At 48.7% G+C, this 15,020-nt stretch overlaps 1 protein-coding gene and 1 long non-coding RNA gene across 5 annotated transcripts in view; one reads left to right on the plus strand and one right to left on the minus strand.

Annotated features, from left to right (window-relative positions):
- LOC131832592 (uncharacterized) overlaps positions 1-1,487 on the minus strand; it is a 139,071-nt gene extending 137,584 nt beyond the window's left edge. Inside the window, exon 1 of the long non-coding RNA XR_009354115.1 lies at positions 1,358-1,487. This is a non-coding gene — a long non-coding RNA (uncharacterized LOC131832592). The remainder of the gene's footprint in view (positions 1-1,357) is intronic.
- The window catches only part of SEMA6A (semaphorin 6A), a 125,614-nt gene continuing 111,478 nt past the window's right edge, over positions 885-15,020 (plus strand). For 2 of the 4 annotated variants that reach the window (XM_059175804.1, XM_059175807.1), the window contains exon 1: positions 890-1,698. The gene's annotated coding sequence lies outside the window, so the exon portion shown is untranslated. Of the gene's footprint in view, positions 1,699-15,020 lie in introns of all 4 variants that reach the window. The other 2 variants (XM_059175806.1, XM_059175805.1) reach the window with 2 other exon arrangements.

Consider the following 15,020-nt stretch of genomic DNA (forward strand, 5'->3'; position numbering starts at 1 on the left):
CTGCTCGGCCGCCCAGCGTTACTTTCTGTAAAGGCTGTGGCTCCGGCCCGCACCGTCTGCGAAGCCCACGGGGGAGCGGAGCGGGGCGGGGCAGGGGGGACGCGGTGCTGCCGGACGCAGCGACACCAGCCCGGAACTGCAGGGCGTTTGGGCGACGGCAAGTTCGCGCGGCGGAGAACGGCTGTGCCTGCCCCGCTCCGTGCGGCCGTAACAATAGCGCGGTGTAAGAAGTTGCGATGTACTTCTCCCGCGAAGCTGCTGGATCCTCCCTGGGACTGTCTGTGTTCTACTGCTGAAGTTTACTTATTTCTGAGGACGGTCCGCACAGGTCCCAAGTCTGACAACAGATTACGGCTGTTGTTAACCCCGTTCTTTGTACTACAGTCTCCTCGCTTGCTTGAAATGCTTTACTAACATGTTCTTTGTGCGTTAACTAGTAACCGTGTTCATCTCCTCGAAGTGTGTTTTTAACCGCACGCACTGGCTTTTATCCAGTTCCTCAGGGTGCATCGAGCGTCCATCACTTCTGGGATCTACCTCTTGATACAGTAATCAGAATTAGAAAGGCCCATCGTTCACTTAACCTCCTCCTTTAAAACTTTTCCATTTAAGAAAATCGATGAACAGATCCTTTCTTGTAACTCGCTCCTGCACTACGTCTATTTTTATTTATTTTTCTCATTTGGCAGGGCTCAGCGATGCTATCCGGGATTTCCACACCCCCTCGCCCCCCCCCCCCCCGGGCTAGAGCAGATGCGGGGGTGGGGGGAGCTGGGACTGCGCTCCAGCCGGAGCCAACCCCACCGGGACCTCCACCCAGAGCGCGGCGTGGGCCGGGAGTCGCGGCGGAAGGAGCCTCGCGGGCCAGTCGATGCAAGGCTCCACCTGCAGCCACACTGCGTAGGCTCTCCCTCTCTCCGCCACGCTCGCTCACATTCACACACAAACACCACAGCCCTCCTCTGGGTCGGAGGAGACGCCAGCCAAAGGAGGCGGGGTTGCAGGAGGAGAGTCCGCTCTGCGCAATCCAGTCCGGGACTTGGCTCCGCCCGGGAGCCGCGGCCTCTCCGGTGACAGAGGAGTAGCGAGCTGCACCCGGTGAGGCTGCAGCCAACTCCGCTCCCCGCGCACTCGGCTGCCCAGACGCTCGGGACGCAGCAGCGGCGCTTCTCCGCGGGGCCCACCGCCCGCGATGCCCGCTTAGGAGCGGCGGCAGCGGCCAGCATCGCCACGCCCGCGGCAGCGGCGCTCGCGGTCGCAGAGCGGGTTCGCAGCGCGCCCCCAGCCCCAGCCCCCACCCCGCCCCCCACCCTGAAATGACTTGTTAATCCGCGCAGACACCACCGAAGGGACTCACCGGAGTGGAATCCAAGTGGAATTTGGATTTGGAGAAGAGTTTCTTGAACATTTACTCCTTCCTTGTTGGGTTTTTTTTTTTCTTTCTTTCTTTCTTTTTTCCTCTCCCCTTCTGTGCCTGCCATTGGAGATGATCACGGCGCGTTTGCTTCCCAGAAAGTAGTCGCCGCGACTGTTACCCCAAAGAGACAAGCACACATGTAGGAATGACAAAGGCTTGCAAAGGAGAGAGCGCAGCTTGCGGCCCGAAGAGATCTCCTCGATAATGGATTACTAAATGGGATACACGCTGTACCAGCCCGTTCCGAGCCCCGGCCGCCTGCACGTCGATGCACCGAAAAGGTACGGCAGGGGCGCCCCGGCGCGCCCCACCTCCCCGGCGGCTCGGCTCCAGGTATCGGGTCCCGGGGCCGCGGCCGGCACTCGCTGCGGGCTTTGTGGTAGCTGTGTTTTATTTTGTCTGGTGTCTGCCTCCCGAGCGCTGTCCGGCCCTTGGGGACAGTGGTGAGCCCAGCCCGCCGCTCCTCTCCGCCCTGTGCCCGGGAGACCGCGGGGTTTCGCGTTGCGAGCTTCCCCACCCGCGCTGCGCACACGCCCGGCGCCGCCCGGGACCGCGACCGCGCGGTGCTGCTTGGCTGGGGAATGTGAGTGCAGGACCCGGGGCTCGTCCTCACTTTCGGGCCAGCAGGGAGCAGAGGGCCCCGAGAGGGTGGGATCCTCAGAAGCGCCGGGTCCTGGTGCACGAGCTGGAGAAAGGGTTCTGCCCTCGAGGGCTGGAGGACGTTGGTTAGAAGAGCGCTGTTTTCGCCCAGCACCAGGTTTGGGTTCTGTGGTGGGAGAAGGGGTTCCACAGAGACGGTGGGAAAGCGAAGAGAATCTTTTGTTGTCCGCTCCGGGTCCGGGCTGGGCTCTGTGGAGTGCGGGAAACTTGTAATGGCCCTGGTACCCGTGCGCCCTGCCGCTTGGTGACATCCCGGCTTTCGCGGCCACTGGCACCAGGGGTTCCGGGCTTTGTTTGCTCGAACGAGTGCCCAGGAATGGTCTCCTCCCGGTGTGGCGCGGCGTCCCCCGCCCTGGGTCCTCTAACCCCCGCTGCCGTCCCTCCCTTCTGGCCGGCGAGGACAGCATCTGTAGCGGCTGCGTCCCCCTCCAGCACAGAACCCGCCTTGCTGCGCTCTCCCCCGAAATCTACGAGGTCCCTCTAAAAGGAGTTGTCCTGGAGGGGGAAGGGTGGAAAAGACTTGCAAAAGATGACCCAGTGCTTGCTAGCCGGAGGAGAGCTCTGTCCGGGCCTCGGGGTCTGGATGTCCGAACGACTAGCTGGGTCCTAGAGAGCTGTCTGGAGGGTAGTGGGGCGCTGGGGAGCTAGCCCGACTGTGCCCACCCTGCCTGTAGGACCCCGCTGGGGTGGCAAGTGTCTCTGCTCCAGATTCTCTGCTTTTTTTCTCAGCTCCCCACTGTCGTATATGCTGCAAAAAAGGATCCTGAGGTCCGCTCCCTCCTTCTGCGACCCGAGCCGTACAGGGGGAGCCAGGGAGCAGCCCCGAACTTGCTTGCGCGTTTCGGGAAAGGAAACAGGATTCCGCCGTCTTTCCCGTTCCCTCGCCGCCTCGCCACCCCTCCGCCCAGAGCCGCCTCTTCCAGCGCGGGGTCACTCGACCCAGCGCTTCTGGAAAGTTTCTCTGAAAGTCAGGGGCGGCGGGCACGACAGTACTGGGGCTCTGCCTGTGCAGCCCACGGGAAACCGAACCCGGAGGGAAAAGGGTGGGCCGCCCAGGATGCGTGGAGTTAGGTCTGGTCCACAGCCAGTGGCTTCCCCATCCAGCAGTCAGCTGGGTTGGGGTCTCCGCGCCGCATTTGCTGGTCCAGTTGAGAAAGCAGTGGCGAGGCGGCAGGAAGGGAAGTTCAGGGGCAGGAATCAGGATGCTGGTGCGGCCACTGGACAGCGGCTGGCGCACGGGTGCGGGTGGACACAGGCCGGGACTAGGTACCAATTCCAAGTGCAACATCCCCAGCCTCCCACCCCCACCCCCGGTGCCACGCGCATTTTTCCAGGCAGCGGGTTTCCAGGGAGGAACGGAACAGGGAGCCAGGTGTCCCTGGAGCGGGGGAGGAACTGCTGTCTTCACAGCCAAGGAAAGAACTTCCAGCAGTGGCCTCTAGCCTGCATCCAGAGGGCAGCCCCAGTGGCCGTTGAAGTCGGTCCTTGGGAGCAAGGTGGCTGCTTTGAAAATGCGGTGGCCAGTCATGGCCACCTTGGGATCACTCTCTGCTTACACCAGATGGAAATCAAGTTGCTACTTATTGACTGTGATCCATGAAAGGTTTAAAACGCAGGCAAAGGCACACACACAAACACTCAGACGCTTATGCTTGTATGCACAACTTTCTCTGACTCAAATCTGAAAAGATGTTTAACCCAGTTGCAGCGTTTTGCCAGCAGGTCTCAAGAAAGCTATGTAATGCCCCCCAGCGCTGGTTTTTAAGTCTTTCCGGGGTAGGAAGGTCGAGTGTCTTTGCCTTGTCTTTCTCTAATCCTGGTAATTGTCAGTCTTCCTTCAGACATACATCTCAGGCGTCAAATCCACTCTGATGGCAGGGGAAAGACTGCTGGTTCCAGACACATGCATCCTTTAGGCTTTTTCACGCGGAGTAAAGATGCCTGGGCTCAATTCTGAATGAAAATATCGTATTTTTGCACCTTATCCAAATGGCTACGACAGGTCAAGACTGCAAGCATTTCGTGTGTGTTTTTTTTTAACACCCTGTTTAGTCTGCATGGAGTTTTATGATTTATAGTAAGCTTTGATTAAACTACTCCAGGCCCCAAAGTTAATTATTAACCTAACCTTAAATACTGTGGCAGAACGGTGTCTCCACCTATTAACTTAAACTATCTGTTAAAAGGTAATTGCACTATTTGAATTTGGTTTACCCATGCTTGCTTATATGGTGACTTTTATTTGACTCTTGAGTAACCCCCACTCTGTACTATGTGGTTTTACGATATTCTTGAATGAGGCACTTTGCAAACCAATTCGAAAGCAGAGAAGAATGGAGTATCAGGTTTAAAACCTCATTTCTGTGTTAGGTCTTTTTTCAGCTTGATAGAAAGCAAGTGCTCTAGCTCCTGTGTGTATGGTTTTTGTGTGGTGACAGTCTTCCTGAAGTGTTGTGTGTTGCAAGCCATCGCCCTGTAGAGATGGGCCACAGTCTTCAAGAATGCATATGAAGCACATATGCAAATTCCAGCAGCCATCCAAGAATCATTGTCTCAGGAGCCATCTGCAGAATATACTTATTGGATAAAACATCTACATTTCAATAGGTTAAAAATTCCTAAGAACTGGAGTAGAAACCCAAGTAAATGTTGAATAGATGGATGAAAGAAACGGGCCCACAGAATTTCCATTTCTCCACTAAGAGTGGACCGGTTGTCTCCCCCCTCTACAGTGGCTTCGAGTGAGTGGTTCTTATCAAGTGGCAATAAGTGCAACTCTGTATTTACACATACAGTGACACAAATACACAAACACATAGCCCTCGAGTTCTTTTCAAGTCTAGTGAATGCTTTTTCCCATCATTAAAAAAATATAGCATTTGCATCTTGAGTAGGCGGATAACATTTCTTAGTATGTTGAATCAGAAGGATAGCAAGAATTACAAGACTGTTATCTTCATTGAATAAAAATAAGCCACCCAAATTAAGAACTTGTATTAAATTCAAAATAAATACGCATGCTTTAAAAGCAAATGGGTAATTGCACTCCCAGAGGAAATAGAAGGCAAAATACTGTTTTGAACAAGGAGGTAAGGCAGATATTTCACTATGTGTGCATAGCGGTTCAGCTCTTTTCTGAACAGGACAAAAGCGTGATCACAGGAGAAGTTTTTTAGAACTAGATTGCCAAAGGCGAATATATTATCCCATCTTATTTGTTTGCAGAAAAGAATCACAGAACAAGCCAAACTAATTGCAAATGCTTTAATTAAGCATCTGCCGTTTGCAGCAGTATAAAGCCTGAGAGAGATTGCCTGCCTCTCCCTCTGCCTCCCCCGCCCCAGGTTTAGACAATTCATTGTCCTCCTCTCAGAGTGGGTGTTCCCTGGGTGTTCCCACTTCCAGAGGAAGGTGGAGCCTTGCAACGTCCTGCCTGCTCACCCTCCCGTATCAGTGTCCCCTACTCTTCTGAGGTTCCCTGGAGCCAAGCTGTCTCAGAGATGTTTTTATTCCAGAGTGAAGGCTTTTCTCATCAACTGAGCTATTCTCTGCTGGCAACCACACTGGTGGCCTCCTGGGGATATGGTAAGGTAGGAGAGGGAGGGAGGCATTTAATCCCTCTGAAATGGGCAAGGAAGATGTCATACCGCATAAACCTCAAGGGGAGAGGGCTTACAGGATACCTCTCAGCATGGGACCATTACAGTAGCGCATATACACAAGGGTATCCTGGTCTGTGAAGCAGGTGAGTTCTTGCTAAACTTTTTGATTAGAGTAATTCCCATTATACTAATGGAGAGTGTCCTAGAAGTGTCAGGACTCAAGACAGAGTTTCCCAAGTAACCTCTTCAGCCCAGACCTCTCTCCTGGGTCTCTCAACTAATACATCGAACAGGTTTAGGTAGCTCTTCTTGGATCTAACAGGCGTGTCAAACTTAACACATTCAGAGCACCAATTCTGGACCTCTTTCCCCAAGGATGCTTTCTTATAATCTCCATCTTGGTAAATGGCATTGCCATCCTGGAGCTGCTCACAGGTAGAAACTTAAAGGAGTCATCCTTGACTCTCACTGCAGGCCCCCACCCACCCCAGCGGCAGATGCTGCTGCCCACCCTAACCCCCTTCAAAGCACATTGGCCTTCTCCAAACTCTTCCACCTCTGAGGCCCTCATGCTGGCTGAGCCACCAGGCTATTGTACCAGCCTTCCAAATAGTCCCGCGGCTTTGCTCTTGGACCCCTATAGTCTATGCTCAACACAGCAGCCAAAGTGTTTTTTTTGTTTTTTTGTTTTAAATCAAGGCCTAGCTCAGATTCTTTCATCTTCGCCCAGCAGATGCCAAAGTCCAACCTATGGGCCTTCGCAGCCCTACGCCATTTGTGCTCTCTTGACCACACCTCTCAAATCATCCCCCAACCCCGGTCTTCAGGGTTATGTGACTGTGCCTGGCATGTGCTCTTCCATGGCCTGGGATGATTCCTTCCCCAGATAGCTGAGTGCTTTGCTCCTCACCACTTGAAGTCTCTCTGCAAATGTCACTCTCACCATGAAGCCTTTTCTGATCACCTTATTTACTCCACCCTTTTCCCCAAGACTTCCTAACCCCCGGGCCTGCCTCAATGTTTTCCCCTTCTCACTTTCTGCCGCCTGAGAGACTATGTTGTTCCTGTTTATCTTCTGTCTTCCACTAGAACATATGCCACAAGGAACAACTTTTGCATGTGTTACTGCTTCATCTCCAGCACCTGTGCCTGGCATGCCAATGGCCCTTCCCAACAAGTATTTGTTCAGTCAATTAATTGATTCATCTATCTAAAAAGAGCAAATCTTTTTTACAAGCATCTCGTCTTTCTCTCTTATCTGCTTTTGTTTCTCCATCTTACTTTTTTTTTTTTTTAAAGACTTTATTTACTTGAAAGAGACCACTAGAGAGAGCAAGCACAAATAGGGGGCAGAAGCCAAGGGAGAAGCAGACTCCCCGCTGAACAGGGAGCCTGATGTGGGACTCGATCCCAGGACCCCAGGATCATGACCTGAACCAAAGGCAGATGCTTAACTGACTGAGCCACCCAGGTGCCCCTTGTTTCTCTATCTTAAGTTTTCATCCAATGTAGCACTTCTCCGTGGGGGCGGGGGGGGGGGGGACGGACACACTGTCTTCCATGTACGCAGGTGATCTGTCTCATGCACCATTAGTGGAGCATTCACTGCGGGTTGTTTTCCCAGCTCTGGTGATGGATTGAAGCCTGCTCATTCCCACACTCTCACCCAGTCCCCTCCTGTGGCCGAGAGCACACATCTGCGGGACACCTGGTTGAAGCAGAAGGGATTCGGAGTTAGATAAAAGCAACTTGCCAAGAAACAGCGCTAGGAAGACAGCCAGCACTGATGGGGCTTGAGCTTTTGACCTTGGCCTCGTTTGTTCTGCGTTCTAACCACTGGCCACAGAACTGCTGTGCTTTTTGGGAGTTTGCTGATGGTCCTTTTTAGAATTCACCTTTCTGGCAGGAGAGGACAACATGCTTATGAACCCACATTTCCGCCCTGTCCTGTGGTCACTGTAGTTGAAGATCCTGTACTTGGATGTCCTGAGTTCCAGACTCTACTACCTTGGACGAGTCTCTTAACCTCGCTGAGGCTGCATTATTTTCAACAAAATCTGTGAATAGTAAACTTGTGTGTTCCACCTTGTAGGACCTCTGGGAGAGTAATAGGAAGTCACAGATGTGAAGGTATTTGTTAAATCAGGAAATGTACTCTGAAGACCTGGGAGACTCTGATGCCAGTTCCTTGCTCCCCACCCCAGATCCTGGGCCTAGCAGAGATCTTGCTTCATTGTTTTCTAAATCATAAAAGCGAGACTATATTCCGTGGATGGCACATTTTCATATAAACCACATTGTGAAATTAAATAAGGTCCTCATATTCAATGGAAATTCACAGTCTTCACAGAGCATGGACAGCAGCAACCCTGTCCATTAGAAAGGCCAACTGCCTCAAGCAACAATGGCTTTCAGTGTGACCAGTAAAGAGGGCAAGGTCGCGGGCGTGGCACTCAGCCAGGCATTGGAAAAAGTAAGGGCATTGTTTTTGCTGAGGTGGGTCCTAAAACAATTCATGTCAGTGTAAGCATTAATGTAGGACAGAAGTGTCAGGGTGAACCAGGGGTAGGAGGAGAGGAGTTTGGGTCCTTGCCGTAATAAGGGCGAATTTACTAAGATTTGGCGACTTCGGGTTTACAAGTGTGAAGGGATGGTCAGGGGAAGGCAGTGGGCAGCGAAAGGGACAATGCAGAGACCACACTTCTTACGCAGACTCAACACACTGGGATTCACTTTTTTTTTTTTTTTTTTTTTTGTGCCAATTATAAATAGCATGACTTTGAGCCAGTTACTTCTTTGCCTCAGTTTCCATCCATAAGACGCTAATAGGATGCCAATGTGGTTGTTGGGGAGAGTAAATATGGTAACATCTGTAAAAATTCATAACCTTGAGGTGTGGCACATGATACTCGCTCATGAAACATTACGTGCTATTTTTATTTGGGTGACAAAAGTCCGGGAGAGTGCCCTGGTGGGGAGAGTAGAAAGGGTAACAGTCAGAGAGGGTACAAAGGAAGCCACCTCGGGACCAGAAATGAACATTCCCACTGTGGGTTGGCCCTGGTGACGGGGGGTTTTCAGCTGGGAAGCCTGTGAACAAGTCACCGGCATGGGAAGAGGAGCCGGGACCCTCTTCCTGACTATGGATGTTGACATCTCACACCCAGAATATGTAAGACAAGACATTATACCAGTGAAACCACTGTGGGCAGCAGAAGACTTTATATTAGACAAGAGCCTAAAGGATGAAGGAAAAAAAGGATCGCCTTCACTTCAAACACCTTAAAATAAAATACACAGTCTGCATGCACTCGAGAATCTGAGAGCAGCCCCTCATGTGGGTTCAGGGTTGAGATGAAATGATCCCAAGGGCCCTACCTGTCATAGGAGAGAAGCTCATCAGCTGACTGCTCCAGAAGGCTGTGGCTGGGACTTCGGCCCGAGGGCCGTCGTAGTGGCCTTCCGTCCATATGCAGGGTCACTCTTCCCTGGCCAAGCCTGAAATCGGTTTGGGAGAGCAGTGAGTCTCCACGTAGAAGCAAAACACTAACCTTTCCCACCAAATGTAGCAAAGAGTTAGTTTGCTGACCCCAAGAGAGCTGGTATTTACTCTCCTGACTGGTATCCTGTCCTATTACCTGACATCAGACTCAAATGATAGTTACCCAAGTTCTTATCAGTGAGAAGCATCTCACTTCTAAAAGGCACAGCAGAAGGGGCAACAAATTGGTATGATCACCACAATTCCCTGACAGACTCCTCTTTGCACCCAGGGGGAACAAGACTCCCTCCCTGGCCTAGAATTACAGTTATTTTCACCCAGGAGAAAAAAAAAAGAAATGTCTCTTAAACTTTGTAAGCGGAAAGAGGATGTCAAGAGAGTGAAATAAATCCACAATTAACATGCCCCAAAGGCTGAAGGGCAACGTCTTCCTAGCAGCAAGTATGCTGACTATGGCTCTGAAAATATTGTTAACAGGTATTTCCACGCACAGCCTGTGGACCTGAGGCTTTCAGTGAACACAACTCGGCACTTTCTCGTGGTTTCCAACTAACCTATCATTGCCATCTGTGGAAAATTTAATTCAAAGAATCCACGCCAATTAAAAAAAATTTAGCAGAATCTCTTAAATGATGCTACTTCACCCCCTCTCATCCCTTTTGTCCTCCTCCATGTTTAAAACCAAGTCTTGGCCATGATTTGATGGGAAGCACTTCTAGAACACAACAGGATCTGACACTGAACACCGTGAAAACATGCCCCCCGGGAAAACCAACATTTTAAGAACTGGGACGAAATAAAGAAGGTACTAATTACAGTTGGATGTTTGATAAGACTTTTTTAGAGACAAGGTTTCTTTGACGCATCCATTCTCCTTTCCTTTTTCCTATTCTGAGTCTTTCTTTAAGGAGAGGATTCAACCTTTTCATTAATGTTGCAACGACTCCAGTGCTTCCCCACCCCTCCCGCAGACTCCTACTGTCCTTGAACGAGGAAACTGAGAGAATACTGATTGAGCTGGTGAATGGAAATGTTCCTTTCCTGAAAATGGAATGCTTTATGAAAAACTGCATTACACACACACACACACACTCTCACTCTCACTCTCTCTCTCTCAAACAATCCAACAACTGTCTCCTCCTTTCTACCCTGGAGAACCACAGGACTCCATTCACGTATCTTGGTGTTTGAATGCATTTGTTCTTGGGCCTCAAATACCCAGGTGGAAAACTAGTCTAGGAAGCCTTTCGTTATTCCAGAAACGTGAGCGTGTGAGTTACTAAGAACATTCTCATCTCTGCAGGGCAAGTGATAAATAGAAACCAAATTGTTTCTCGCGCTCTGAACCGGAGTCTATGCAGCAGAATGGCAGTTGGGTGGATTCTGACAAGGAGAATACTTGTAAATGGTCCGCAAGATGGATTCTGGGTTAATTCTTCTCGCGTCATGAATGATGGCCCTAGCTAGACACTGTCGCTGGGATCTTCATCTATTAATCATGGAGGCTGCTTTCTTATTCGGTTGCCATAGTTTCAGTGCCTCAGATAGTGTTGGGGTGTCTGGGGAAAGGTTGAGGTAGACGGGGGCTTGCACGCCTGGCAGTTATTTTGGCGCTGGTGGGGCTCTGAAAGCACCAAAAAAACCACCTCGCATGTAATTCAGGGTTGGATTAGAAGAGGCAACTTCTGAGTGTCTCCCTGGACCTTGTTATGTGCACGTCCAGCTGACACATACTCCAGGATCTGCCTCTTGCTCAGTCCTGCTGGTAAAAAAAAATAAAAAATAAATAAAAAGTACCGTCCATGGACTGATGTCTGTCAGTTTCATCTTTCCATCAGAAAGCCAAAGGGTGCAAGCTCTTCATTAAGCCTCCTCAAAAGTGTGGAGGTAAATGAGGGCATTCATGGCTTAGCTCACAATTTCAGGTTCGTAATTTGGCTTCGGCTCTGCGGATGGCTAAATAAACAGAATGACCTCAGGAGAGCTGGCCATGTTGTGCTCTGGTACGGCAGTGGAAACATTCTGGTTTAACCTCTATTATTTTTTCAGGGTTGGCGCCCATTACTAACGACCATTTCACCGCTCACCGCATTTCGTGACAGTGGCCCCGGGGGAGGGGAGTGGGGGTGGGTGGGGGCTCCTGCTTTGTTAGCTCTTGGGTATGGGAGCATTTCTTTCCTTTCTGTACTCAGCATCTTTGGCTGTTTTGCCTTTAGGTTTGCGACTTCAGGGTTGATCAGGAAAAGCTGTCCGGTTGTGTACATACACTGGACAACCGAGTCAAGGAAAGGCGGGCAGGAGTAAGTTGCTGCAAGACGGAGAGACACACACTCTGTGATTTATGTGCTTCGTGGGTGATGTAGAACACAGCTTTCCTTTGTTAGGTACATTTGGCCTCGTGTAACAGATACTGGTACACTTCTTAATGCTTTAGTTCCCATTTCTCAAGTGGACTTTCAAGGACTCCTACCAGTCCAAGCCAAGCCATTTCATTCCTTTGTAGATTAAAACATAAAATAAAACCACCTCACACTTGAAGCAAACAGCCCTGAGAATTCAGGATATGCAAGGCATCAGATACAAAGCCAGGTAGATGCACAGGGAGGAAACCTTGAATTCACTACAAATGGGTCTCATCTAGAAAATTAGTTACTTTTTTTTTTCCTTACTAGAAAATGACTGGGTTTTATTGCAGGGTGAGCTTCAAAGCAGCCGTTTTTAATTCCCCAGATCCCGCCTGCCAAAATTTTTTGTAAGATCAACAAGCATTTTTAATGCACGTGCCTATTATATTGGCCCCTCCCCCACGCAACCACACTAAATGACTGATTTTAGAGGCCAATAATTTCAAGTAAATTAAAAGGATAACATGGCCTTAATTGCTACTGGCTTCACCAGGCTTCTGGGCACCGGAATTCCTTGAGGAGAAACACTTTTAAGTGTCACAGCAGTTTCTGATCACGTGGTCTGGTTTACCCAGAGGCTGCAATTACTGTACCCCTCTCCCCCCAGCCTTTCTCTCCGGCTCCCTCCCCATATCTCTGGGAAGCTAAGAAAACATGCATTTGTAAGTTCAGTATGATGGACGTCTGATTATTTGGCAGGGTAGAAAATAGGTCTTGCTCATTTTAGAGTATTCTTCTAGGTGAGTTGGTTTTTTGTTTTTTGGGTTTTTTAAAAAGGCAAAGGGATGGGGAGGACATTGCCACTAATAGTTCAGATCAGAAGCTTTTTTTCGTTTGAAGAAGAGTTTTGGTGAATTCAACTGGCTGTCCTCTCGGCAATAACAAGATTGTCGTTACTCTTTGGTATCCGGGCAGACAAAGTACTGCACATGTAGCCTAAAGAAAAGTAAGCAATACTTTTGTATGAATGTCAGTCAGATACAATGTGGACTTTAATTAACCTTAATTAATGATTTCTGATTACAGATTTTCTTTTGTGCCTCCAAGACACCAACACCTTGGAGGCTGTATTTTGGTGGAACATTTCCAGACAGCAGTGACTTGAACATGCTTCCATTATCTTGCCCTGCAAACCATATTAGATTCTTATGTGAAGAGTGTGATTCTGCATCATTTGCAAAATGGTCAAAGGAAGAAGTATCACTTGAGGGACAACTGAAATTTATTACATGATACAGAGCACTTTTAATCTTTGGGGGAATCATTTTTCATTTTAAAGGAATTTACTTATCAAAACTGATAGTTACTGGCTCCTAGGGGGACCCAAGGCCCTTCCTTCCCAAGACTGAATGGGACTTTGAGTTCTTTCAAATGTAAGAACTAGGGGTAGTGGGCCAAGTGGGATTTCCTTTGCCCTAAAGTGCCTGTTACCATGTGCTAAATGTAATGACGGGAATACTATAAGCACAGGAGAGAAATAGGTCTTACTTTTTGGTTAAAAGTACTTTTTCCTGTGTCATGAGTTCTACAACAGATACCAAGAAGCTGAATTATCGAGTTAATGCACTACTTAATGTTCAACTTTTAACTAGAGGGTCTAATAAAAGATATATATTAATTAGATATATTATAAATTTCTTATTAATTTTCTGTGTGAGAAATCATTCTGTAGTTTATATAAAATTCGAATAGCACATGGCCCATCTAGTTTGGCATAATTTGCGCTTATGAATTATAAATGCTTAACTTTCACAATTAATCTTACCAATCTATAAGCATTATAATGAGAAATTACCTAAGTTAAATTGATCTGTCATATTTGCTGTACTGTGTTCTAGAGTAGTGATTATCTAAGATAATTTTAAAGATGGTTGTCCTGTTCCATGCAATATGGCTTTACTTTTAGTGGAAGTAAAGTCTACCCAAAGATCTCGGGCTTGCCCAGCCAAGGGGAGATGCTGATGGTATCAAAATTAGAAAGAACAGAGTAAGTTTCCTGTGTAGCGAAGAAAAAAGGTAACAAACATCCACTGGATCCTTTTCTCTTTAAAGGGATGTACAGAGTATAGGGAAAGGTTTTCTATTCAAAAGTCAACTTTTATCTACAAGGTGTTTCCTCTCATTTGTGGTGAGGGGAAGTTCACCATGTTGAATATGCTGATTAATTAATTCTCATGGGATATCTTGGAGGGTGGAGCTTTCGTTCCTGTATTTTGTCATGTCCAGAACATAAGACCTGTTAATATTGCCCAAACACATCCGTTCCCGAGAATGAAAAGGACAACATAATTGCCTTTGCTGGTAGGAAACAGCCACATCCAGTTCCCCAGCAGCTCCTACAACTGCCAGGTGTGCAAGAGAAGGCTTTGAAATGTTGTGAATAGCTTGACATTATCACAGTGTTATTGAAATGCAAATTCTTCTGAGCAGATCTTGAAAAGGTTTTAAATGTAGAACTAGGACAGTATCTTTTCTTGCTTGTTGTCGACCCTACCTAGTGGTGGTAACTCCAAGTGCTTCTTCTATTGAAAGTAATCATAACGCATTTGCATATTTCACAGTTTCTCATTGCCTGTGTTTCAAGTGAAGACACACTTTCCCCGAGTGGTACCTTTTGAGGCAGAGGATGGACTGGCTTCCAGCAACAAAGTGTAAACACGGGACTTGTTCAGCCTAGGAAGGCTATCACATTCCGAAATCAGGCTAGCTGATAACCATCAGCATCACCAGTAAATGAGAGTTATTATGAATAAAAAGACCTTACTTATAAGGATATCTTTCAAGGTGCGTTTATAAACATTGCCTCACTGGACATCATTACAAACTGGGTTAGGCAGGGCAGGGATTGTGATGCCAATTTGAAGATGAGATAGCCGAGGTTCAAAGAGGTCAAATTATTTGCCTGAGTACACCTCCAGAGAGGGAAGGGCTTGGAACAGGGTACCCAACCTTCTGAGTCCGAGTTTTGAACACCTCCACTCCACTGCACTTCCTCAATACGTAAACAATTCTGAAAAATGATTACAGCCTCCTAAGCACAGACGCCATCACATTCTGCCTGTTACACAGGTTTAACAAAGAAAAAGAGCAAGTTCAGAAGTAGCTTTCCAAGGGGTGCCTGAGTGGCTCAGTCGTTAAGCATCTGCCTTGGTTCAGGTCATGATCCCAGGGTCCTGGGATGGGATGGGGCCCCACGTCAGGCTCCCTGAGGATGCTAAGAAGGGCAGGAAGGGGCACTGGGAGGCAAAGCAGGACTTTGTGAAGGAGGAGGCATCTGAGTTGCGTGAAGATTTCAGGAGGTGGGAAGGAGGGGAGGAAGAGCCATGGGTCTGAGGGAAGAGCAGGAGCCAAGGCCCAAGGCAGGGAAATGGAGGACTCGGTTCCTGAGCAGCAAGGGCGTCTTCCTGGAGACTGGGGATGTGGCATGGAAGTCC

The sequence above is a fragment of the Mustela lutreola genome, chromosome 5 (assembly GCF_030435805.1).
Source record: "Mustela lutreola isolate mMusLut2 chromosome 5, mMusLut2.pri, whole genome shotgun sequence".
Taxonomy (NCBI): Eukaryota; Metazoa; Chordata; class Mammalia; order Carnivora; family Mustelidae; genus Mustela; species Mustela lutreola.